Genomic DNA, 26,542 nt, shown 5'->3' with positions numbered 1-26,542 from the left:
AGTGAAAAAAAAGGAACGCGGGTGCCATCTTGAGCCCGCCCTGGTGCGCAGCCCAGGCAAGGCATGCGCACCAAGGTGCCCACCCGAGGTGCACACCCGGGGCAAACCGGGCTCCGACTTCGTGCAGGCCGCACCTTGGAGCACACTTCGGAGCGCTCCTTGGTGCGCACCATGGTGCCCACCAGGGCGCACCCGAGGCAAACCGGGCTCCGACTTCGTGCACGCCGCACCTTGGAGCACACATCGGAGCGCTCCCAGGTTCGCACCAGCGTTGCGCACCTTTGATGCGCTGCCTTCACTAATTTCCAGAAAAGGCAAAAAAAAACGATATTTTAAAATTTCCGTTCTGAAAGATAGTGAAAAAAACGGAACGCGGGTGCCATCTTGAGCCCTTCCTGATGCGCAGCCCAGGCAAGTTGTGCGCACCAAGGTGCCCACCCTGGCGGAGGTGCGCGCCCGGGGCAAACCGGGCTCCGACTTCGTGCACTGCATGGTGCCCACCAAGGCGCGCAACCCAGCCAAGGTGCCCACCGCAGCGAAGGTGCACGCGAGGTGCGCACCCGAGGTGCACACCCGGGGCAAACCGGGCTCCGACTTCGTGCACGCCGCACCTTGGAGCACACTTCAGAGCGCTCCTTGGTACGCACCAGGGCGCGCAACCCAGCCAAGGTGCTCACCCCGGCGAAGGTGCACGCGAGGTGCGCACCCGGGGCAAACCGGGCTCGGACTTCGTGCACGCCGCACCTTGGAGCACACATCGGAGCGCTCCCGGGTTCGCACCAGCATTGCGCACCTTTGATGCGCTGCCTTCACTAATTTCCAGAAAAGGCAAAAAAAAGAAAAAAATGAGATTTTAAAATTTCCGTTTTGAAAGATAGTGAAAAAAACGGAACGCGGGTGCCATCTTGAGCCCGCCCTGGTGTGCAGCCCAGGCAAGTTGTGCGCACCAAGGCACCCACCCTGGCCAAGGTGGGTCACGGGGTGGGTCCTAGGGTGGGTAACGGGGTGGGTACTAAGGTGCGTGCCAAGGTGGGTCATAGGGTGGGTGCCAAGGTGGGCACCAGGGTGGGTGTGCACCAACCCTAGCCAGGGTAGGTCACGGGGTGGTTGTCGGGGTGGGCGTCAAGGAGCCAAGGTGGGTGGCAAGTAGCCAAGTTGCGTGCCAAGGTGGGTGTCGGGGTGGGTGCCAAGGATCCAAGGTGGGTGCCAAGGAACCAAGGTGGGTGTCTGGGTGGGTGCCGAGGTGGGAGCCAGGGTGGGTCCCAAGGTGAGTGCAAAGGTGGGTGCCAGGGTCAAGGTGAGTGCCAATGTGGGTTCCAAGGTGCCAGGGTCAGGGTGAGTGCCAATGTGGGTTCAAAGGTGCTAAGTTGGGTGCGAGGTTGGGTGCGAGGGTGGGTGGGTGCCAAGGTGTGCTAGGTGGAAGCCCGGGTGGGTCGGCATCCCATGGGTGTCGAGTTGGGTGCCTGATGGGTGCTTCTTGTCAAGTTTTAGTCGTCGGGACTCATTTCGAGCCTTAGAGGTCGTTTCTTGTCCGGTTGCCCTGTCTTCGACCTGGGAACCCAATTTTGGTCCTCGGGTCCCATTTTTTTTTGTCTCGCATCCCACTTTTGGCCTGTGGCCTTTTCGGGGTCGATTCTCGTTTTGGGCATCAGAGCATGTTTCTTCTCCTAAAACCCAATATTTGTTTATTAAGTCTCGGAACACATTTTTGTTCTCGTGGACCCATCATGGGTCTTGGAACGCATTTGTGGTCCTTGGGTCCCATTTTGCATCCCGAAACTTGTGTTTTGGTGCTTGATCCCTATTTTGGGTGCCCACCTTGCACCAAGTGCGCACCCGGGGCAAACCGAGCGCCTTGGTGCACCGGGGCAAGATCGAGCGTGCACCCGAGGCGCCCCGAACATGCACCAAGGTGCACTCGGCCCACATGTGAGCGCAGGTCGTTGCGCCCGAGGTGGTGTGTGGGCACCGCGTTGCAGACGGGACACTGCACGCACACGACGCCCCCTCCAGGTGCACGCACGTAGGCCGGGCCGGGTGCACACCCGACGCCCTAGCAAGGTGCGCGCACCCGGGCAGGGCTCACACTTGGCGAACGGGGCGCACTTCGCGAGGGAGGGTGTGCACCTCGACGGGGGTGGGTGGCCGGGGTGGATTCGCACGTGGGTCGCGGTTTGCTAAGTACACACTGCGACAAGCTCATAACGGGTGCGATCATACCAGCGTTAGTGCACCGGATCCCATCAGAACTCCGCAGTTAAGCGCGCTTGGGCCGGAGTAGTACTGGGATGGGTGACCTCCCGGGAAGTCCCGGTGTTGCACCCTTTTTTAGTTTTTCGCCGGGCGTCGCAATGCTATTTGAATAAACCTTTTGCCCGTTTGCGTTCTCGTCGGGGCCGGGCCGGGCCGGGGTGCGCTGCCCGCACTACCGCGCGCGCGGGGGCGACACCGAGCGCGCACCCGAGGCGCCCCGAGCACACAGGCCACGGTGCAACCCGGGCGTTGTGCGCGCACCCCGGTGCGCCCGAGGTGCTGCGCGCGCACCCAGGTGAAATCGGTGTGCACCTCGGCCAGTGCGCGCTCGGTCGAGTCGCGCACGTTGGCCAAGGTGCACGGTGATGTTTCTTACTCTAAGGTTCCGCACCAGACGCCCGGGACAGGTGAGCGAAGCTGGGCGGGGCCGGGTGCGCGGCCGGGGCAGGTGCACGCAGCTGGAGAGAGCTTTGGAGCACACTTCGGAGCGCACCAATGATGCGCTCCATTCAAAAGTTTCCTGAAAAGGCAAAAAAAGTTGAGATTATAGAATTTCCCACTTGAGAGATTGTAAAAAAAAAAAATTTAAAATGAAGGAAACGCGGGTGCCAAGGTGTGCGCAGCCCAGCCAAGGTGTGCGCACCAAGGCGCCCACCCTGGCGAAGGTGCACGCAAGGTGCGCACCCGAGGCAAACCGGACAATTAACCCAACTTTCGACTTCGCGCGCACCTTGGAGCGCACTTCGGAGCGCTCCTTGGTGCGCACCAATCTTGGGCACCTCGGAGTGCACCATGGCGCCCACCAAGGTGCGCACCCGGGGCAAACCGAGCTCCGACTTCGTGCGCACCTTGGAGCGCACGAAAGGTGCGCACCATGGCGCCCACCAAGGTGCGCAGCCCAGCCAAGGCGTGCGCATCAAGGTGCGCACCCTGGCGAAGGTGCGCACCCGGGGCAAACCGAGCTCCGACTTCGTGCGCACCTTGGAGCGCACAAAAGGTGCGCAACCCAGCCAAGGTGTGCGCACCCCGGTCAAACCGAGCTCCGAATCGTGCGCACCAGAGGTGCACGCCATCGTGCGCACCTTGGAGCACACTTCGGAGCCCTCCTTGGTGCGCGCCGATGTTGCGCACCTCGGAGCGCACCCGGGGAAAACAATGCAATTAACCCGACTTTCGACTTCGTGGGCACCTCGGAGCGCTCTCGGGTTCGCACCTCGGAGCACACCGAGGTGCGCACCTTTGATGCGCTGCCTTCACCAATTTCCAGAAAAGGCAAGAAAACATTGAGAAGGTGTGCGCACCGAGGTGCCCACCCTGGCGAAGGTGCACGCGAGGTGCGCACCCGGGGCAAACCGGGCTCCGACTTCGTGCACGCCGCACCTTGGAGCACACTTCGGAGCGCTCCTTGGTGCGCACCAGGGCGCGCAACCCAGCCGAGGTGCCCACCCCGGCGAAGGTGCACGCGAGGTGCGCACCCGGGGCAAACCGGGCTCCGACTTCGTGCACGCCATGGTGCCCACCGCGGCGAAGGTGCACGCGAGGTGCGCACCCGGGGCAAACCGGGCTCCGACTTCGTGCACGCCGCACCTTGGAGCACACTTCGGAGCGCTCCTTGGTGCGCACCATGGTGCCCACCAGGGCGCGCAACCCCGCCGAAGGTGCACGCGAGGTGCGCACCCGGGGCAAACCGGGCTCCGACTTCGTGCACGCCGCACCTTGGAGCACACTTCGGAGCGCTCCTTGGTGCGCACCATGGTGCCCACCAGGGCGCGCAACCCCGCCGAAGGTGCACGCGAGGTGCGCACCCGGGGCAAACCGGGCTCCGACTTCGTGCACGCCATGGTGCGCACCGCGGCGAAGGTGCGCACCCGGGGCAAACCGGGCTCCGACTTCGTGCACGCCGCACCTTGGAGCACACTTCGGAGCGCTCCTTGGTGCGCACCAGGGCGCGCAACCCAGCCGAGGTGCCCACCCCGGCGAAGGTGCACGCGAGGTGCGTACCCGGGGCAAACCGGGCTCCGACTTCGTGCACGCCGCACCTTGGAGCACACTTCGGAGCGCTCCTTGGTGCGCACCATGGTGCCCACCAGGCCGCGCAACCCAGCCAAGGTGTGCGCACCAAGGTGCACGCGAGGTGCGCACCCGGGGCAAACCGGGGTCCGACTTCGTGCACGCCGCACCTTGGAGCACACATCGGGGCGCTCCCGGGTTCGCACCGGCGTTGCGCACCGTGGTGGGCACCTCGGAGCACACCAAGGTGGGCAGCGAGGTGCGCACCTTTGATGCGATGCCTTCACTAATTTCCATAAAAGGCAAAAAAAAAACGAGATTTTAAAATTTCCGTTTTGAAAGATAGTGAGAAAAAGGGAATGCTGGTGCCATCTTGAGCCCGCCCTGGTGCGCAGCCCAGCCAAGGTGTGCGCACCAAGGTGCCCACCCTGGCGAAGGTGCGCGCCCGGGCAATTAACCCAACTTCCAACTTCGCGCGCGCCAGGGTGGGAGCGCACCCAACAACCGGGCCTGGGAAGAGCCAATGCGAGAAACCCCACCAAACGCTCTGACAAAAAAAGAGGGGGCGCTCCAGTAACCCCGCTTCGGAGCGCACCCTGGGCAAACCCAGCCAAGGTGCCCACCCCGGCCAAGGTGCAGGCGAGGTGCGCACCCGGGGCAAACCGGGCTCCGACAACGTGCACGCCGCACCTTGGAGCACACTTCGTAGCGCTCCCGGGTGCGCACCTCAGAGCACACCAAGGTGGGCAGCGAGGTGCGCACCTTTGATGCGCTGCCTTCACTAATTTCCAGAAAAGGCAAAAAAAAAAGGAGATTTTAAAATTTCCGTTTTGAAAGATAGTGAAAAAAACGGAACGCGCGTGCCATCTTGAGCCCGCCCTGGTGCGCAGCCCAGGTAAGGTGCCCACCCTGGCAAAGGTGCGCACCCGGGCAATTAACCCTACTTCCGACTTCGTGCGCGCCAGGGTGGCAACCGGGCCTCGGAAGAGCCAATGCGAGAAACCCCACCAAACGCTCCGACAAAAAAAGAGGCGGCGCTCCAATAACCCCGCTTCGGAGCGCAGCCGGGGCAAACCCAGCCAAGGTGCCCACCCCGACGAAGGTGCACGCGAGGTGCGCGCCCGGGGCAAACCGGGCTCCGACAACGTGCACGCAGCACCTTGGAGCACACTTCGAAGCACTCCCGGGTGCCCACCGGCGTTGCGCACCGTGGTGGGCAGCGAGGTGCGCACCTTTGATGCGCTGCCTTCACTAATTTCCAGAAAAAGGCAAAAAAAAATGAGATTTTAAAATTTCCGTTTTGAAAGATAGTGAAAAAAAAGGAACGCGGGTGCCATCTTGAGCCCGCCCTGGTGCGCAGCCCAGGCAAGGCATGCGCACCAAGGTGCCCACCCGAGGTGCACACCCGGGGCAAACCGGGCTCCGACTTCGTGCAGGCCGCACCTTGGAGCACACTTCGGAGCGCTCCTTGGTGCGCACCATGGTGCCCACCAGGGCGCGCAACCCAGCCAAGGTCTGCACACAAAGGTGCCCACCCCGGCGAAGGTGCACGCGAGGTGCGCACCCGGGGCAAACCGGGCTCCGACTTCGTGCACGCCATGGTGCCCACCGCGGCGAAGGTGCACGCGAGGTGCGCACCCGGGGCAAACCGGGCTCCGACTTCGTGCACGCCGCACCTTGGAGCACACTTCGGAGCGCTCCTTGGTGCGCACCATGGTGCCCACCAGGGCGCGCAACCCAGCCAAGGTGTGCGCACCAAGGTGCACGCGAGGTGCGCACCCGGGGCAAACCGGGGTCCGACTTCGTGCACGCCGCACCTTGGAGCACACATCGGAGCGCTCCCAGGTTCGCACCAGCGTTGCGCACCTTTGATGCGCTGCCTTCACTAATTTCCAGAAAAGGCAAAAAAAAACGATATTTTAAAATTTCCGTTCTGAAAGATAGTGAAAAAAACGGAACGCGGGTGCCATCTTGAGCCCTTCCTGGTGCGCAGCCCAGGCAAGTTGTGCGCACCAAGGTGCCCACCCTGGCGGAGGAGCGCGCCCGGGGCAAACCGGGCTCCGACTTCGTGCACTGCATGGTGCCCACCAAGGCGCGCAACCCAGCCAAGGTGCCCACCGCAGCGAAGGTGCACGCGAGGTGCACACCCGGGGCAAACCGGGCTCCGACTTCGTGCACGCCGCACCTTGGAGCACACTTCAGAGCGCTCCTTGGTGCGCACCAGGGCGCGCAACCCAGCCGAGGTGCCCACCCCGGCGAAGGTGCACGCGAGGTGCGCACCCGGGGCAAACCGGGCTCCGACTTCGTGCACGCCATGGTGCCCACCGCGGCGAAGGTGCGTACCCGGGGCAAACCGGGCTCCGACTTCGTGCACGCCGCACCTTGGAGCACACTTCGGAGCGCTCCTTGGTGCGCACCATGGTGCCCACCAGGCCGCGCAACCCAGCCAAGGTGTGCGCACCAAGGTGCACGCGAGGTGCGCACCCGGGGCAAACCGGGGTCCGACTTCGTGCACGCCGCACCTTGGAGCACACATCGGGGCGCTCCCGGGTTCGCACCGGCGTTGCGCACCGTGGTGGGCACCTCGGAGCACACCAAGGTGGGCAGCGAGGTGCGCACCTTTGATGCGATGCCTTCACTAATTTCCATAAAAGGCAAAAAAAAAACGAGATTTTAAAATTTCCGTTTTGAAAGATAGTGAGAAAAAGGGAATGCTGGTGCCATCTTGAGCCCGCCCTGGTGCGCAGCCCAGCCAAGGTGTGCGCACCAAGGTGCCCACCCTGGCGAAGGTGCGCGCCCGGGCAATTAACCCAACTTCCAACTTCGCGCGCGCCAGGGTGGGAGCGCACCCAACAACCGGGCCTGGGAAGAGCCAATGCGAGAAACCCCACCAAACGCTCTGACAAAAAAAGAGGGGGCGCTCCAGTAACCCCGCTTCGGAGCGCACCCTGGGCAAACCCAGCCAAGGTGCCCACCCCGGCCAAGGTGCAGGCGAGGTGCGCACCCGGGGCAAACCGGGCTCCGACAACGTGCACGCCGCACCTTGGAGCACACTTCGTAGCGCTCCCGGGTGCGCACCTCAGAGCACACCAAGGTGGGCAGCGAGGTGCGCACCTTTGATGCGCTGCCTTCACTAATTTCCAGAAAAGGCAAAAAAAAAAGGAGATTTTAAAATTTCCGTTTTGAAAGATAGTGAAAAAAACGGAACGCGCGTGCCATCTTGAGCCCGCCCTGGTGCGCAGCCCAGGTAAGGTGCCCACCCTGGCAAAGGTGCGCACCCGGGCAATTAACCCTACTTCCGACTTCGTGCGCGCCAGGGTGGCAACCGGGCCTCGGAAGAGCCAATGCGAGAAACCCCACCAAACGCTCCGACAAAAAAAGAGGCGGCGCTCCAATAACCCCGCTTCGGAGCGCAGCCGGGGCAAACCCAGCCAAGGTGCCCACCCCGACGAAGGTGCACGCGAGGTGCGCACCCGGGGCAAACCGGGCTCCGACAACGTGCACGCAGCACCTTGGAGCACACTTCGAAGCACTCCCGGGTGCCCACCGGCGTTGCGCACCGTGGTGGGCAGCGAGGTGCGCACCTTTGATGCGCTGCCTTCACTAATTTCCAGAAAAAGGCAAAAAAAAATGAGATTTTAAAATTTCCGTTTTGAAAGATAGTGAAAAAAAAGGAACGCGGGTGCCATCTTGAGCCCGCCCTGGTGCGCAGCCCAGGCAAGGCATGCGCACCAAGGTGCCCACCCGAGGTGCACACCCGGGGCAAACCGGGCTCCGACTTCGTGCAGGCCGCACCTTGGAGCACACTTCGGAGCGCTCCTTGGTGCGCACCATGGTGCCCACCAGGGCGCGCAACCCAGCCAAGGTCTGCACACCAAGGTGCCCACCCCGGCGAAGGTGCACGCGAGGTGCGCACCCGGGGCAAACCGGGCTCCGACTTCGTGCACGCCATGGTGCCCACCGCGGCGAAGGTGCACGCGAGGTGCGCACCCGGGGCAAACCGGGCTCCGACTTCGTGCACGCCGCACCTTGGAGCACACTTCGGAGCGCTCCTTGGTGCGCACCATGGTGCCCACCAGGGCGCGCAACCCAGCCAAGGTGTGCGCACCAAGGTGCACGCGAGGTGCGCACCCGGGGCAAACCGGGGTCCGACTTCGTGCACGCCGCACCTTGGAGCACACATCGGAGCGCTCCCAGGTTCGCACCAGCGTTGCGCACCTTTGATGCGCTGCCTTCACTAATTTCCAGAAAAGGCAAAAAAAAACGATATTTTAAAATTTCCGTTCTGAAAGATAGTGAAAAAAACGGAACGCGGGTGCCATCTTGAGCCCTTCCTGGTGCGCAGCCCAGGCAAGTTGTGCGCACCAAGGTGCCCACCCTGGCGGAGGTGCGCGCCCGGGGCAAACCGGGCTCCGACTTCGTGCACTGCATGGTGCCCACCAAGGCGCGCAACCCAGCCAAGGTGCCCACCGCAGCGAAGGTGCACGCGAGGTGCACACCCGGGGCAAACCGGGCTCCGACTTCGTGCACGCCGCACCTTGGAGCACACTTCAGAGCGCTCCTTGGTGCGCACCAGGGCGCGCAACCCAGCCGAGGTGCCCACCCCGGCGAAGGTGCACGCGAGGTGCGCACCCGGGGCAAACCGGGCTCCGACTTCGTGCACGCCATGGTGCCCACCGCGGCGAAGGTGCGCACCCGGGGCAAACCGGGCTCCGACTTCGTGCACGCCGCACCTTGGAGCACACTTCGGAGCGCTCCTTGGTGCGCACCATGGTGCCCACCAGGCCGCGCAACCCAGCCAAGGTGTGCGCACCAAGGTGCACGCGAGGTGCGCACCCGGGGCAAACCGGGGTCCGACTTCGTGCACGCCGCACCTTGGAGCACACATCGGGGCGCTCCCGGGTTCGCACCGGCGTTGCGCACCGTGGTGGGCACCTCGGAGCACACCAAGGTGGGCAGCGAGGTGCGCACCTTTGATGCGATGCCTTCACTAATTTCCATAAAAGGCAAAAAAAAAACGAGATTTTAAAATTTCCGTTTTGAAAGATAGTGAGAAAAAGGGAATGCTGGTGCCATCTTGAGCCCGCCCTGGTGCGCAGCCCAGCCAAGGTTTGCGCACCAAGGTGCCCACCCTGGCGAAGGTGCGCGCCCGGGCAATTAACCCAACTTCCAACTTCGCGCGCGCCAGGGTGGGAGCGCACCCAACAACCGGGCCTGGGAAGAGCCAATGCGAGAAACCCCACCAAACTCTCTGACAAAAAAAGAGGGGGCGCTCCAGTAACCCCGCTTCGGAGCGCACCCTGGGCAAACCCAGCCAAGGTGCCCACCCCGGCCAAGGTGCAGGCGAGGTGCGCACCCGGGGCAAACCGGGCTCCGACAACGTGCACGCCGCACCTTGGAGCACACTTCGTAGCGCTCCCGGGTGCGCACCTCAGAGCACACCAAGGTGGGCAGCGAGGTGCGCACCTTTGATGCGCTGCCTTCACTAATTTCCAGAAAAGGCAAAAAAAAAAGGAGATTTTAAAATTTCCGTTTTGAAAGATAGTGAAAAAAACGGAACGCGCGTGCCATCTTGAGCCCGCCCTGGTGCGCAGCCCAGGTAAGGTGCCACCCTGGCAAAGGTGCGCACCCGGGCAATTAACCCTACTTCCGACTTCGTGCGCGCCAGGGTGGCAACCGGGCCTCGGAAGAGCCAATGCGAGAAACCCCACCAAACGCTCCGACAAAAAAAGAGGCGGCGCTCCAATAACCCCGCTTCGGAGCGCAGCCGGGGCAAACCAAGCCAAGGTGCCCACCCCGACGAAGGTGCACGCGAGGTGCGCACCCGGGGCAAACCGGGCTCCGACAACGTGCACGCAGCACCTTGGAGCACACTTCGAAGCACTCCCGGGTGCCCACCGGCGTTGCGCACCGTGGTGGGCAGCGAGGTGCGCACCTTTGATGCGCTGCCTTCACTAATTTCCAGAAAAAGGCAAAAAAAAATGAGATTTTAAAATTTTCGTTTTGAAAGATAGTGAAAAAAAAGGAACGCGGGTGCCATCTTGAGCCCGCCCTGGTGCGCAGCCCAGGCAAGGCATGCGCACCAAGGTGCCCACCCGAGGTGCACACCCGGGGCAAACCGGGCTCCGACTTCGTGCAGGCCGCACCTTGGAGCACACTTCGGAGCGCTCCTTGGTGCGCACCATGGTGCCCACCAGGGCGCACCCGAGGCAAACCGGGGTCCGACTTCGTGCACGCCGCACCTTGGAGCACACATCGGAGCGCTCCCAGGTTCGCACCAGCGTTGCGCACCTTTGATGCGCTGCCTTCACTAATTTCCAGAAAAGGCAAAAAAAAACGATATTTTAAAATTTCCGTTCTGAAAGATAGTGAAAAAAACGGAACGCGGGTGCCATCTTGAGCCCTTCCTGATGCGCAGCCCAGGCAAGTTGTGCGCACCAAGGTGCCCACCCTGGCGGAGGTGCGCGCCCGGGGCAAACCGGGCTCCGACTTCGTGCACTGCATGGTGCCCACCAAGGCGCGCAACCCAGCCAAGGTGCCCACCGCAGCGAAGGTGCACGCGAGGTGCGCACCCGAGGTGCACACCCGGGGCAAACCGGGCTCCGACTTCGTGCACGCCGCACCTTGGAGCACACTTCAGAGCGCTCCTTGGTACGCACCAGGGCGCGCAACCCAGCCAAGGTGCTCACCCCGGCGAAGGTGCACGCGAGGTGCGCACCCGGGGCAAACCGGGCTCGGACTTCGTGCACGCCGCACCTTGGAGCACACATCGGAGCGCTCCCGGGTTCGCACCAGCATTGCGCACCTTTGATGCGCTGCCTTCACTAATTTCCAGAAAAGGCAAAAAAAAGAAAAAAATGAGATTTTAAAATTTCCGTTTTGAAAGATAGTGAAAAAAACGGAACGCGGGTGCCATCTTGAGCCCGCCCTGGTGTGCAGCCCAGGCAAGTTGTGCGCACCAAGGCACCCACCCTGGCCAAGGTGGGTCACGGGGTGGGTCCTAGGGTGGGTAACGGGGTGGGTACTAAGGTGCGTGCCAAGGTGGGTCATAGGGTGGGTGCCAAGGTGGGCACCAGGGTGGGTGTGCACCAACCCTAGCCAGGGTAGGTCACGGGGTGGTTGTCGGGGTGGGCGTCAAGGAGCCAAGGTGGGTGGCAAGTAGCCAAGTTGCGTGCCAAGGTGGGTGTCGGGGTGGGTGCCAAGGATCCAAGGTGGGTGCCAAGGAACCAAGGTGGGTGTCTGGGTGGGTGCCGAGGTGGGAGCCAGGGTGGGTCCCAAGGTGAGTGCAAAGGTGGGTGCCAGGGTCAAGGTGAGTGCCAATGTGGGTTCCAAGGTGCCAGGGTCAGGGTGAGTGCCAATGTGGGTTCAAAGGTGCTAAGTTGGGTGCGAGGTTGGGTGCGAGGGTGGGTGGGTGCCAAGGTGTGCTAGGTGGAAGCCCGGGTGGGTCGGCATCCCATGGGTGTCGAGTTGGGTGCCTGATGGGTGCTTCTTGTCAAGTTTTAGTCGTCGGGACTCATTTCGAGCCTTAGAGGTCGTTTCTTGTCCGGTTGCCCTGTCTTCGACCTGGGAACCCAATTTTGGTCCTCGGGTCCCATTTTTTTTTGTCTCGCATCCCACTTTTGGCCTGTGGCCTTTTCGGGGTCGATTCTCGTTTTGGGCATCAGAGCATGTTTCTTCTCCTAAAACCCAATATTTGTTTATTAAGTCTCGGAACACATTTTTGTTCTCGTGGACCCATCATGGGTCTTGGAACGCATTTGTGGTCCTTGGGTCCCATTTTGCATCCCGAAACTTGTGTTTTGGTGCTTGATCCCTATTTTGGGTGCCCACCTTGCACCAAGTGCGCACCCGGGGCAAACCGAGCGCCTTGGTGCACCGGGGCAAGATCGAGCGTGCACCCGAGGCGCCCCGAACATGCACCAAGGTGCACTCGGCCCACATGTGAGCGCAGGTCGTTGCGCCCGAGGTGGTGTGTGGGCACCGCGTTGCAGACGGGACACTGCACGCACACGACGCCCCCTCCAGGTGCACGCACGTAGGCCGGGCCGGGTGCACACCCGACGCCCTAGCAAGGTGCGCGCACCCGGGCAGGGCTCACACTTGGCGAACGGGGCGCACTTCGCGAGGGAGGGTGTGCACCTCGACGGGGGTGGGTGGCCGGGGTGGATTCGCACGTGGGTCGCGGTTTGCTAAGTACACACTGCGACAAGCTCATAACGGGTGCGATCATACCAGCGTTAGTGCACCGGATCCCATCAGAACTCCGCAGTTAAGCGCGCTTGGGCCGGAGTAGTACTGGGATGGGTGACCTCCCGGGAAGTCCCGGTGTTGCACCCTTTTTTAGTTTTTCGCCGGGCGTCGCAATGCTATTTGAATAAACCTTTTGCCCGTTTGCGTTCTCGTCGGGGCCGGGCCGGGCCGGGGTGCGCTGCCCGCACTACCGCGCGCGCGGGGGGCGACACCGAGCGCGCACCCGAGGCGCCCCGAGCACACAGGCCACGGTGCAACCCGGGCGTTGTGCGCGCACCCCGGTGCGCCCGAGGTGCTGCGCGCGCACCCAGGTGAAATCGGTGTGCACCTCGGCCAGTGCGCGCTCGGTCGAGTCGCGCACGTTGGCCAAGGTGCACGGTGATGTTTCTTACTCTAAGGTTCCGCACCAGACGCCCGGGACAGGTGAGCGAAGCTGGGCGGGGCCGGGTGCGCGGCCGGGGCAGGTGCACGCAGCTGGAGAGAGCTTTGGAGCACACTTCGGAGCGCACCAATGATGCGCTCCATTCAAAAGTTTCCTGAAAAGGCAAAAAAAGTTGAGATTATAGAATTTCCCACTTGAGAGATTGTAAAAAAAAAAAATTTAAAATGAAGGAAACGCGGGTGCCAAGGTGTGCGCAGCCCAGCCAAGGTGTGCGCACCAAGGCGCCCACCCTGGCGAAGGTGCACGCAAGGTGCGCACCCGAGGCAAACCGGACAATTAACCCAACTTTCGACTTCGCGCGCACCTTGGAGCGCACTTCGGAGCGCTCCTTGGTGCGCACCAATCTTGGGCACCTCGGAGTGCACCATGGCGCCCACCAAGGTGCGCACCCGGGGCAAACCGAGCTCCGACTTCGTGCGCACCTTGGAGCGCACGAAAGGTGCGCACCATGGCGCCCACCAAGGTGCGCAGCCCAGCCAAGGCGTGCGCATCAAGGTGCGCACCCTGGCGAAGGTGCGCACCCGGGGCAAACCGAGCTCCGACTTCGTGCGCACCTTGGAGCGCACAAAAGGTGCGCAACCCAGCCAAGGTGTGCGCACCCCGGTCAAACCGAGCTCCGAATCGTGCGCACCAGAGGTGCACGCCATCGTGCGCACCTTGGAGCACACTTCGGAGCCCTCCTTGGTGCGCGCCGATGTTGCGCACCTCGGAGCGCACCCGGGGAAAACAATGCAATTAACCCGACTTTCGACTTCGTGGGCACCTCGGAGCGCTCTCGGGTTCGCACCTCGGAGCACACCGAGGTGCGCACCTTTGATGCGCTGCCTTCACCAATTTCCAGAAAAGGCAAGAAAACATTGAGAAGGTGTGCGCACCGAGGTGCCCACCCTGGCGAAGGTGCACGCGAGGTGCGCACCCGGGGCAAACCGGGCTCCGACTTCGTGCACGCCGCACCTTGGAGCACACTTCGGAGCGCTCCTTGGTGCGCACCAGGGCGCGCAACCCAGCCGAGGTGCCCACCCCGGCGAAGGTGCACGCGAGGTGCGCACCCGGGGCAAACCGGGCTCCGACTTCGTGCACGCCATGGTGCCCACCGCGGCGAAGGTGCACGCGAGGTGCGCACCCGGGGCAAACCGGGCTCCGACTTCGTGCACGCCGCACCTTGGAGCACACTTCGGAGCGCTCCTTGGTGCGCACCATGGTGCCCACCAGGGCGCGCAACCCCGCCGAAGGTGCACGCGAGGTGCGCACCCGGGGCAAACCGGGCTCCGACTTCGTGCACGCCGCACCTTGGAGCACACTTCGGAGCGCTCCTTGGTGCGCACCATGGTGCCCACCAGGGCGCGCAACCCCGCCGAAGGTGCACGCGAGGTGCGCACCCGGGGCAAACCGGGCTCCGACTTCGTGCACGCCATGGTGCGCACCGCGGCGAAGGTGCGCACCCGGGGCAAACCGGGCTCCGACTTCGTGCACGCCGCACCTTGGAGCACACTTCGGAGCGCTCCTTGGTGCGCACCAGGGCGCGCAACCCAGCCGAGGTGCCCACCCCGGCGAAGGTGCACGCGAGGTGCGTACCCGGGGCAAACCGGGCTCCGACTTCGTGCACGCCGCACCTTGGAGCACACTTCGGAGCGCTCCTTGGTGCGCACCATGGTGCCCACCAGGCCGCGCAACCCAGCCAAGGTGTGCGCACCAAGGTGCACGCGAGGTGCGCACCCGGGGCAAACCGGGGTCCGACTTCGTGCACGCCGCACCTTGGAGCACACATCGGGGCGCTCCCGGGTTCGCACCGGCGTTGCGCACCGTGGTGGGCACCTCGGAGCACACCAAGGTGGGCAGCGAGGTGCGCACCTTTGATGCGATGCCTTCACTAATTTCCATAAAAGGCAAAAAAAAAACGAGATTTTAAAATTTCCGTTTTGAAAGATAGTGAGAAAAAGGGAATGCTGGTGCCATCTTGAGCCCGCCCTGGTGCGCAGCCCAGCCAAGGTGTGCGCACCAAGGTGCCCACCCTGGCGAAGGTGCGCGCCCGGGCAATTAACCCAACTTCCAACTTCGCGCGCGCCAGGGTGGGAGCGCACCCAACAACCGGGCCTGGGAAGAGCCAATGCGAGAAACCCCACCAAACGCTCTGACAAAAAAAGAGGGGGCGCTCCAGTAACCCCGCTTCGGAGCGCACCCTGGGCAAACCCAGCCAAGGTGCCCACCCCGGCCAAGGTGCAGGCGAGGTGCGCACCCGGGGCAAACCGGGCTCCGACAACGTGCACGCCGCACCTTGGAGCACACTTCGTAGCGCTCCCGGGTGCGCACCTCAGAGCACACCAAGGTGGGCAGCGAGGTGCGCACCTTTGATGCGCTGCCTTCACTAATTTCCAGAAAAGGCAAAAAAAAAAGGAGATTTTAAAATTTCCGTTTTGAAAGATAGTGAAAAAAACGGAACGCGCGTGCCATCTTGAGCCCGCCCTGGTGCGCAGCCCAGGTAAGGTGCCCACCCTGGCAAAGGTGCGCACCCGGGCAATTAACCCTACTTCCGACTTCGTGCGCGCCAGGGTGGCAACCGGGCCTCGGAAGAGCCAATGCGAGAAACCCCACCAAACGCTCCGACAAAAAAAGAGGCGGCGCTCCAATAACCCCGCTTCGGAGCGCAGCCGGGGCAAACCCAGCCAAGGTGCCCACCCCGACGAAGGTGCACGCGAGGTGCGCACCCGGGGCAAACCGGGCTCCGACAACGTGCACGCAGCACCTTGGAGCACACTTCGAAGCACTCCCGGGTGCCCACCGGCGTTGCGCACCGTGGTGGGCAGCGAGGTGCGCACCTTTGATGCGCTGCCTTCACTAATTTCCAGAAAAAGGCAAAAAAAAATGAGATTTTAAAATTTCCGTTTTGAAAGATAGTGAAAAAAAAGGAACGCGGGTGCCATCTTGAGCCCGCCCTGGTGCGCAGCCCAGGCAAGGCATGCGCACCAAGGTGCCCACCCGAGGTGCACACCCGGGGCAAACCGGGCTCCGACTTCGTGCAGGCCGCACCTTGGAGCACACTTCGGAGCGCTCCTTGGTGCGCACCATGGTGCCCACCAGGGCGCGCAACCCAGCCAAGGTCTGCACACCAAGGTGCCCACCCCGGCGAAGGTGCACGCGAGGTGCGCACCCGGGGCAAACCGGGCTCCGACTTCGTGCACGCCATGGTGCCCACCGCGGCGAAGGTGCACGCGAGGTGCGCACCCGGGGCAAACCGGGCTCCGACTTCGTGCACGCCGCACCTTGGAGCACACTTCGGAGCGCTCCTTGGTGCGCACCATGGTGCCCACCAGGGCGCGCAACCCAGCCAAGGTGTGCGCACCAAGGTGCACGCGAGGTGCGCACCCGGGGCAAACCGGGGTCCGACTTCGTGCACGCCGCACCTTGGAGCACACATCGGAGCGCTCCCAGGTTCGCACCAGCGTTGCGCACCTTTGATGCGCTGCCTTCACTAATTTCCAGAAAAGGCAAAAAAAAACGATATTTTAAAATTTCCGTTCTGAAAGATAGTGAAAAAAACGGAACGCGGGTGCCATCTTGAGCCCTTCCTGGTGCGCAGCCCAGGCAAGTTGTGCGCACCAAGGTGCCCACCCTGGCGGAGGTGCGCGCCCGGGGCAAACCGGGCTCCGACTTCGTGCACTGCATGGTGCCCACCAAGGCGCGCAACCCAGCCAAGGTGCCCACCGCAGCGAAGGTGCACGCGAGGTGCACACCCGGGGCAAACCGGGCTCCGACTTCGTGCACGCCGCACCTTGGAGCACACTTCAGAGCGCTCCTTGGTGCGCACCAGGGCGCGCAACCCAGCCGAGGTGCCCACCCCGGCGAAGGTGCACGCGAGGTGCGCACCCGGGGCAAACCGGGCTCCGACTTCGTGCACGCCATGGTGCCCACCGCGGCGAAGGTGCGCACCCGGGGCAAACCGGGCTCCGACTTCGTGCACGCCGCACCTTGGAGCACACTTCGGAGCGCTCCTTGGTGCGCACCATGGTGCCCACCAGGCCGCGCAACCCAGCCAAGGTGTGCGCACCAAGGTGCACGCGAGGTGCGCACCCGGGGCAAACCGGGGTCCGACTTCGTGCACGCCGCACCTTGGAGCACACATCGGGGCGCTCCCGGGTTCGCACCGGCGTTGCGCACCGTGGTGGGCACCTCGGAGCACACCAAGGTGGGCAGCGAGGTGCGCACCTTTGATGCGATGCCTTCACTAATTTCCATAAAAGGCAAAAAAAAAACGAGATTTTAAAATTTCCGTTTTGAAAGATAGTGAGAAAAAGGGAATGCTGGTGCCATCTTGAGCCCGCCCTGGTGCGCAGCCCAGCCAAGGTTTGCGCACCAAGGTGCCCACCCTGGCGAAGGTGCGCGCCCGGGCAATTAACCCAACTTCCAACTTCGCGCGCGCCAGGGTGGGAGCGCACCCAACAACCGGGCCTGGGAAGAGCCAATGCGAGAAACCCCACCAAACTCTCTGACAAAAAAAGAGGGGGCGCTCCAGTAACCCCGCTTCGGAGCGCACCCTGGGCAAACCCAGCCAAGGTGCCCACCCCGGCCAAGGTGCAGGCGAGGTGCGCACCCGGGGCAAACCGGGCTCCGACAACGTGCACGCCGCACCTTGGAGCACACTTCGTAGCGCTCCCGGGTGCGCACCTCAGAGCACACCAAGGTGGGCAGCGAGGTGCGCACCTTTGATGCGCTGCCTTCACTAATTTCCAGAAAAGGCAAAAAAAAAAGGAGATTTTAAAATTTCCGTTTTGAAAGATAGTGAAAAAAACGGAACGCGCGTGCCATCTTGAGCCCGCCCTGGTGCGCAGCCCAGGTAAGGTGCCACCCTGGCAAAGGTGCGCACCCGGGCAATTAACCCTACTTCCGACTTCGTGCGCGCCAGGGTGGCAACCGGGCCTCGGAAGAGCCAATGCGAGAAACCCCACCAAACGCTCCGACAAAAAAAGAGGCGGCGCTCCAATAACCCCGCTTCGGAGCGCAGCCGGGGCAAACCAAGCCAAGGTGCCCACCCCGACGAAGGTGCACGCGAGGTGCGCACCCGGGGCAAACCGGGCTCCGACAACGTGCACGCAGCACCTTGGAGCACACTTCGAAGCACTCCCGGGTGCCCACCGGCGTTGCGCACCGTGGTGGGCAGCGAGGTGCGCACCTTTGATGCGCTGCCTTCACTAATTTCCAGAAAAAGGCAAAAAAAAATGAGATTTTAAAATTTCCGTTTTGAAAGATAGTGAAAAAAAAGGAACGCGGGTGCCATCTTGAGCCCGCCCTGGTGCGCAGCCCAGGCAAGGCATGCGCACCAAGGTGCCCACCCGAGGTGCACACCCGGGGCAAACCGGGCTCCGACTTCGTGCAGGCCGCACCTTGGAGCACACTTCGGAGCGCTCCTTGGTGCGCACCATGGTGCCCACCAGGGCGCACCCGAGGCAAACCGGGCTCCGACTTCGTGCACGCCGCACCTTGGAGCACACATCGGAGCGCTCCCAGGTTCGCACCAGCGTTGCGCACCTTTGATGCGCTGCCTTCACTAATTTCCAGAAAAGGCAAAAAAAAACGATATTTTAAAATTTCCGTTCTGAAAGATAGTGAAAAAAACGGAACGCGGGTGCCATCTTGAGCCCTTCCTGATGCGCAGCCCAGGCAAGTTGTGCGCACCAAGGTGCCCACCCTGGCGGAGGTGCGCGCCCGGGGCAAACCGGGCTCCGACTTCGTGCACTGCATGGTGCCCACCAAGGCGCGCAACCCAGCCAAGGTGCCCACCGCAGCGAAGGTGCACGCGAGGTGCGCACCCGAGGTGCACACCCGGGGCAAACCGGGCTCCGACTTCGTGCACGCCGCACCTTGGAGCACACTTCAGAGCGCTCCTTGGTACGCACCAGGGCGCGCAACCCAGCCAAGGTGCTCACCCCGGCGAAGGTGCACGCGAGGTGCGCACCCGGGGCAAACCGGGCTCGGACTTCGTGCACGCCGCACCTTGGAGCACACATCGGAGCGCTCCCGGGTTCGCACCAGCATTGCGCACCTTTGATGCGCTGCCTTCACTAATTTCCAGAAAAGGCAAAAAAAAGAAAAAAATGAGATTTTAAAATTTCCGTTTTGAAAGATAGTGAAAAAAACGGAACGCGGGTGCCATCTTGAGCCCGCCCTGGTGTGCAGCCCAGGCAAGTTGTGCGCACCAAGGCACCCACCCTGGCCAAGGTGGGTCACGGGGTGGGTCCTAGGGTGGGTAACGGGGTGGGTACTAAGGTGCGTGCCAAGGTGGGTCATAGGGTGGGTGCCAAGGTGGGCACCAGGGTGGGTGTGCACCAACCCTAGCCAGGGTAGGTCACGGGGTGGTTGTCGGGGTGGGCGTCAAGGAGCCAAGGTGGGTGGCAAGTAGCCAAGTTGCGTGCCAAGGTGGGTGTCGGGGTGGGTGCCAAGGATCCAAGGTGGGTGCCAAGGAACCAAGGTGGGTGTCTGGGTGGGTGCCGAGGTGGGAGCCAGGGTGGGTCCCAAGGTGAGTGCAAAGGTGGGTGCCAGGGTCAAGGTGAGTGCCAATGTGGGTTCCAAGGTGCCAGGGTCAGGGTGAGTGCCAATGTGGGTTCAAAGGTGCTAAGTTGGGTGCGAGGTTGGGTGCGAGGGTGGGTGGGTGCCAAGGTGTGCTAGGTGGAAGCCCGGGTGGGTCGGCATCCCATGGGTGTCGAGTTGGGTGCCTGATGGGTGCTTCTTGTCAAGTTTTAGTCGTCGGGACTCATTTCGAGCCTTAGAGGTCGTTTCTTGTCCGGTTGCCCTGTCTTCGACCTGGGAACCCAATTTTGGTCCTCGGGTCCCATTTTTTTTTGTCTCGCATCCCACTTTTGGCCTGTGGCCTTTTCGGGGTCGATTCTCGTTTTGGGCATCAGAGCATGTTTCTTCTCCTAAAACCCAATATTTGTTTATTAAGTCTCGGAACACATTTTTGTTCTCGTGGACCCATCATGGGTCTTGGAACGCATTTGTGGTCCTTGGGTCCCATTTTGCATCCCGAAACTTGTGTTTTGGTGCTTGATCCCTATTTTGGGTGCCCACCTTGCACCAAGTGCGCACCCGGGGCAAACCGAGCGCCTTGGTGCACCGGGGCAAGATCGAGCGTGCACCCGAGGCGCCCCGAACATGCACCAAGGTGCACTCGGCCCACATGTGAGCGCAGGTCGTTGCGCCCGAGGTGGTGTGTGGGCACCGCGTTGCAGACGGGACACTGCACGCACACGACGCCCCCTCCAGGTGCACGCACGTAGGCCGGGCCGGGTGCACACCCGACGCCCTAGCAAGGTGCGCGCACCCGGGCAGGGCTCACACTTGGCGAACGGGGCGCACTTCGCGAGGGAGGGTGTGCACCTCGACGGGGGTGGGTGGCCGGGGTGGATTCGCACGTGGGTCGCGGTTTGCTAAGTACACACTGCGACAAGCTCATAACGGGTGCGATCATACCAGCGTTAGTGCACCGGATCCCATCAGAACTCCGCAGTTAAGCGCGCTTGGGCCGGAGTAGTACTGGGATGGGTGACCTCCCGGGAAGTCCCGGTGTTGCACCCTTTTTTAGTTTTTCGCCGGGCGTCGCAATGCTATTTGAATAAACCTTTTGCCCGTTTGCGTTCTCGTCGGGGCCGGGCCGGGCCGGGGTGCGCTGCCCGCACTACCGCGCGCGCGGGGGCGACACCGAGCGCGCACCCGAGGCGCCCCGAGCACACAGGCCACGGTGCAACCCGGGCGTTGTGCGCGCACCCCGGTGCGCCCGAGGTGCTGCGCGCGCACCCAGGTGAAATCGGTGTGCACCTCGGCCAGTGCGCGCTCGGTCGAGTCGCGCACGTTGGCCAAGGTGCACGGTGATGTTTCTTACTCTAAGGTTCCGCACCAGACGCCCGGGACAGGTGAGCGAAGCTGGGCGGGGCCGGGTGCGCGGCCGGGGCAGGTGCACGCAGCTGGAGAGAGCTTTGGAGCACACTTCGGAGCGCACCAATGATGCGCTCCATTCAAAAGTTTCCTGAAAAGGCAAAAAAAGTTGAGATTATAGAATTTCCCACTTGAGAGATTGTAAAAAAAAAAAATTTAAAATGAAGGAAACGCGGGTGCCAAGGTGTGCGCAGCCCAGCCAAGGTGTGCGCACCAAGGCGCCCACCCTGGCGAAGGTGCACGCAAGGTGCGCACCCGAGGCAAACCGGACAATTAACCCAACTTTCGACTTCGCGCGCACCTTGGAGCGCACTTCGGAGCGCTCCTTGGTGCGCACCAATCTTGGGCACCTCGGAGTGCACCATGGCGCCCACCAAGGTGCGCACCCGGGGCAAACCGAGCTCCGACTTCGTGCGCACCTTGGAGCGCACGAAAGGTGCGCACCATGGCGCCCACCAAGGTGCGCAGCCCAGCCAAGGCGTGCGCATCAAGGTGCGCACCCTGGCGAAGGTGCGCACCCGGGGCAAACCGAGCTCCGACTTCGTGCGCACCTTGGAGCGCACAAAAGGTGCGCAACCCAGCCAAGGTGTGCGCACCCCGGTCAAACCGAGCTCCGAATCGTGCGCACCAGAGGTGCACGCCATCGTGCGCACCTTGGAGCACACTTCGGAGCCCTCCTTGGTGCGCGCCGATGTTGCGCACCTCGGAGCGCACCCGGGGAAAACAATGCAATTAACCCGACTTTCGGACTTCGTGGGCACCTCGGAGCGCTCTCGGGTTCGCACCTCGGAGCACACCGAGGTGCGCACCTTTGATGCGCTGCCTTCACCAATTTCCAGAAAAGGCAAGAAAACATTGAGAAGGTGTGCGCACCGAGGTGCCCACCCTGGCGAAGGTGCACGCGAGGTGCGCACCCGGGGCAAACCGGGCTCCGACTTCGTGCACGCCGCACCTTGGAGCACACTTCGGAGCGCTCCTTGGTGCGCACCAGGGCGCGCAACCCAGCCGAGGTGCCCACCCCGGCGAAGGTGCACGCGAGGTGCGCACCCGGGGCAAACCGGGCTCCGACTTCGTGCACGCCATGGTGCCCACCGCGGCGAAGGTGCACGCGAGGTGCGCACCCGGGGCAAACCGGGCTCCGACTTCGTGCACGCCGCACCTTGGAGCACACTTCGGAGCGCTCCTTGGTGCGCACCATGGTGCCCACCAGGGCGCGCAACCCCGCCGAAGGTGCACGCGAGGTGCGCACCCGGGGCAAACCGGGCTCCGACTTCGTGCACGCCGCACCTTGGAGCACACTTCGGAGCGCTCCTTGGTGCGCACCATGGTGCCCACCAGGGCGCGCAACCCCGCCGAAGGTGCACGCGAGGTGCGCACCCGGGGCAAACCGGGCTCCGACTTCGTGCACGCCATGGTGCGCACCGCGGCGAAGGTGCGCACCCGGGGCAAACCGGGCTCCGACTTCGTGCACGCCGCACCTTGGAGCACACTTCGGAGCGCTCCTTGGTGCGCACCAGGGCGCGCAACCCAGCCGAGGTGCCCACCCCGGCGAAGGTGCACGCGAGGTGCGTACCCGGGGCAAACCGGGCTCCGACTTCGTGCACGCCGCACCTTGGAGCACACTTCGGAGCGCTCCTTGGTGCGCACCATGGTGCCCACCAGGCCGCGCAACCCAGCCAAGGTGTGCGCACCAAGGTGCACGCGAGGTGCGCACCCGGGGCAAACCGGGGTCCGACTTCGTGCACGCCGCACCTTGGAGCACACATCGGGGCGCTCCCGGGTTCGCACCGGCGTTGCGCACCGTGGTGGGCACCTCGGAGCACACCAAGGTGGGCAGCGAGGTGCGCACCTTTGATGCGATGCCTTCACTAATTTCCATAAAAGGCAAAAAAAAAACGAGATTTTAAAATTTCCGTTTTGAAAGATAGTGAGAAAAAGGGAATGCTGGTGCCATCTTGAGCCCGCCCTGGTGCGCAGCCCAGCCAAGGTGTGCGCACCAAGGTGCCCACCCTGGCGAAGGTGCGCGCCCGGGCAATTAACCCAACTTCCAACTTCGCGCGCGCCAGGGTGGGAGCGCACCCAACAACCGGGCCTGGGAAGAGCCAATGCGAGAAACCCCACCAAACGCTCTGACAAAAAAAGAGGGGGCGCTCCAGTAACCCCGCTTCGGAGCGCACCCTGGGCAAACCCAGCCAAGGTGCCCACCCCGGCCAAGGTGCAGGCGAGGTGCGCACCCGGGGCAAACCGGGCTCCGACAACGTGCACGCCGCACCTTGGAGCACACTTCGTAGCGCTCCCGGGTGCGCACCTCAGAGCACACCAAGGTGGGCAGCGAGGTGCGCACCTTTGATGCGCTGCCTTCACTAATTTCCAGAAAAGGCAAAAAAAAAAGGAGATTTTAAAATTTCCGTTTTGAAAGATAGTGAAAAAAACGGAACGCGCGTGCCATCTTGAGCCCGCCCTGGTGCGCAGCCCAGGTAAGGTGCCCACCCTGGCAAAGGTGCGCACCCGGGCAATTAACCCTACTTCCGACTTCGTGCGCGCCAGGGTGGCAACCGGGCCTCGGAAGAGCCAATGCGAGAAACCCCACCAAACGCTCCGACAAAAAAAGAGGCGGCGCTCCAATAACCCCGCTTCGGAGCGCAGCCGGGGCAAACCCAGCCAAGGTGCCCACCCCGACGAAGGTGCACGCGAGGTGCGCACCCGGGGCAAACCGGGCTCCGACAACGTGCACGCAGCACCTTGGAGCACACTTCGAAGCACTCCCGGGTGCCCACCGGCGTTGCGCACCGTGGTGGGCAGCGAGGTGCGCACCTTTGATGCGCTGCCTTCACTAATTTCCAGAAAAAGGCAAAAAAAAATGAGATTTTAAAATTTCCGTTTTGAAAGATAGTGAAAAAAAAGGAACGCGGGTGCCATCTTGAGCCCGCCCTGGTGCGCAGCCCAGGCAAGGCATGCGCACCAAGGTGCCCACCCGAGGTGCACACCCGGGGCAAACCGGGCTCCGACTTCGTGCAGGCCGCACCTTGGAGCACACTTCGGAGCGCTCCTTGGTGCGCACCATGGTGCCCACCAGGGCGCGCAACCCAGCCAAGGTCTGCACACTAAGGTGCCCACCCCGGCGAAGGTGCACGCGAGGTGCGCACCCGGGGCAAACCGGGCTCCGACTTCGTGCACGCCATGGTGCCCACCGCGGCGAAGGTGCACGCGAGGTGCGCACCCGGGGCAAACCGGGCTCCGACTTCGTGCACGCCGCACCTTGGAGCACACTTCGGAGCGCTCCTTGGTGCGCACCATGGTGCCCACCAGGGCGCGCAACCCAGCCAAGGTGTGCGCACCAAGGTGCACGCGAGGTGCGCACCCGGGGCAAACCGGGGTCCGACTTCGTGCACGCCGCACCTTGGAGCACACATCGGAGCGCTCCCAGGTTCGCACCAGCGTTGCGCACCTTTGATGCGCTGCCTTCACTAATTTCCAGAAAAGGCAAAAAAAAACGATATTTTAAAATTTCCGTTCTGAAAGATAGTGAAAAAAACGGAACGCGGGTGCCATCTTGAGCCCTTCCTGGTGCGCAGCCCAGGCAAGTTGTGCGCACCAAGGTGCCCACCCTGGCGGAGGTGCGCGCCCGGGGCAAACCGGGCTCCGACTTCGTGCACTGCATGGTGCCCACCAAGGCGCGCAACCCAGCCAAGGTGCCCACCGCAGCGAAGGTGCACGCGAGGTGCACACCCGGGGCAAACCGGGCTCCGACTTCGTGCACGCCGCACCTTGGAGCACACTTCAGAGCGCTCCTTGGTGCGCACCAGGGCGCGCAACCCAGCCGAGGTGCCCACCCCGGCGAAGGTGCACGCGAGGTGCGCACCCGGGGCAAACCGGGCTCCGACTTCGTGCACGCCATGGTGCCCACCGCGGCGAAGGTGCGCACCCGGGGCAAACCGGGCTCCGACTTCGTGCACGCCGCACCTTGGAGCACACTTCGGAGCGCTCCTTGGTGCGCACCATGGTGCCCACCAGGCCGCGCAACCCAGCCAAGGTGTGCGCACCAAGGTGCACGCGAGGTGCGCACCCGGGGCAAACCGGGGTCCGACTTCGTGCACGCCGCACCTTGGAGCACACATCGGGGCGCTCCCGGGTTCGCACCGGCGTTGCGCACCGTGGTGGGCACCTCGGAGCACACCAAGGTGGGCAGCGAGGTGCGCACCTTTGATGCGATGCCTTCACTAATTTCCATAAAAGGCAAAAAAAAAACGAGATTTTAAAATTTCCGTTTTGAAAGATAGTGAGAAAAAGGGAATGCTGGTGCCATCTTGAGCCCGCCCTGGTGCGCAGCCCAGCCAAGGTTTGCGCACCAAGGTGCCCACCCTGGCGAAGGTGCGCGCCCGGGCAATTAACCCAACTTCCAACTTCGCGCGCGCCAGGGTGGGAGCGCACCCAACAACCGGGCCTGGGAAGAGCCAATGCGAGAAACCCCACCAAACTCTCTGACAAAAAAAGAGGGGGCGCTCCAGTAACCCCGCTTCGGAGCGCACCCTGGGCAAACCCAGCCAAGGTGCCCACCCCGGCCAAGGTGCAGGCGAGGTGCGCACCCGGGGCAAACCGGGCTCCGACAACGTGCACGCCGCACCTTGGAGCACACTTCGTAGCGCTCCCGGGTGCGCACCTCAGAGCACACCAAGGTGGGCAGCGAGGTGCGCACCTTTGATGCGCTGCCTTCACTAATTTCCAGAAAAGGCAAAAAAAAAAGGAGATTTTAAAATTTCCGTTTTGAAAGATAGTGAAAAAAACGGAACGCGCGTGCCATCTTGAGCCCGCCCTGGTGCGCAGCCCAGGTAAGGTGCCACCCTGGCAAAGGTGCGCACCCGGGCAATTAACCCTACTTCCGACTTCGTGCGCGCCAGGGTGGCAACCGGGCCTCGGAAGAGCCAATGCGAGAAACCCCACCAAACGCTCCGACAAAAAAAGAGGCGGCGCTCCAATAACCCCGCTTCGGAGCGCAGCCGGGGCAAACCAAGCCAAGGTGCCCACCCCGACGAAGGTGCACGCGAGGTGCGCACCCGGGGCAAACCGGGCTCCGACAACGTGCACGCAGCACCTTGGAGCACACTTCGAAGCACTCCCGGGTGCCCACCGGCGTTGCGCACCGTGGTGGGCAGCGAGGTGCGCACCTTTGATGCGCTGCCTTCACTAATTTCCAGAAAAAGGCAAAAAAAAATGAGATTTTAAAATTTCCGTTTTGAAAGATAGTGAAAAAAAAGGAACGCGGGTGCCATCTTGAGCCCGCCCTGGTGCGCAGCCCAGGCAAGGCATGCGCACCAAGGTGCCCACCCGAGGTGCACACCCGGGGCAAACCGGGCTCCGACTTCGTGCAGGCCGCACCTTGGAGCACACTTCGGAGCGCTCCTTGGTGCGCACCATGGTGCCCACCAGGGCGCACCCGAGGCAAACCGGGCTCCGACTTCGTGCACGCCGCACCTTGGAGCACACATCGGAGCGCTCCCAGGTTCGCACCAGCGTTGCGCACCTTTGATGCGCTGCCTTCACTAATTTCCAGAAAAGGCAAAAAAAAACGATATTTTAAAATTTCCGTTCTGAAAGATAGTGAAAAAAACGGAACGCGGGTGCCATCTTGAGCCCTTCCTGATGCGCAGCCCAGGCAAGTTG

The 26,542-nt window shown here is 62.8% G+C and overlaps 3 non-coding genes across 3 annotated transcripts; all 3 read left to right on the top strand.

Moving 5' to 3' along the window:
• Positions 1–2,206: 2,206 nt before the first annotated feature.
• Positions 2,207–2,325, top strand: LOC131867693 (5S ribosomal RNA). Its single transcript, XR_009366244.1, has one exon. It is a non-coding gene; the product is annotated as a 5S ribosomal RNA (ribosomal RNA).
• A 10,156-nt stretch (positions 2,326–12,481) lies between these two features.
• LOC131867682 (5S ribosomal RNA) lies at positions 12,482–12,600 on the top strand. Its single transcript, XR_009366233.1, has one exon. It is a non-coding gene; the product is annotated as a 5S ribosomal RNA (ribosomal RNA).
• Positions 12,601–20,405: 7,805 nt separating this feature from the next.
• LOC131867671 (5S ribosomal RNA) lies at positions 20,406–20,524 on the top strand. The gene has a single exon (XR_009366222.1). It is a non-coding gene; the product is annotated as a 5S ribosomal RNA (ribosomal RNA).
• The last annotated feature ends 6,018 nt before the right edge of the window (positions 20,525–26,542 follow it).

This window comes from Cryptomeria japonica, unplaced genomic scaffold (assembly GCF_030272615.1).
Source record: "Cryptomeria japonica unplaced genomic scaffold, Sugi_1.0 HiC_scaffold_177, whole genome shotgun sequence".
NCBI lineage: Eukaryota > Viridiplantae > Streptophyta > Pinopsida > Cupressales > Cupressaceae > Cryptomeria > Cryptomeria japonica.
Note: the sequence above shows the minus strand (reverse complement) of the source record. Positions and strands in the feature narration are given on the sequence as shown.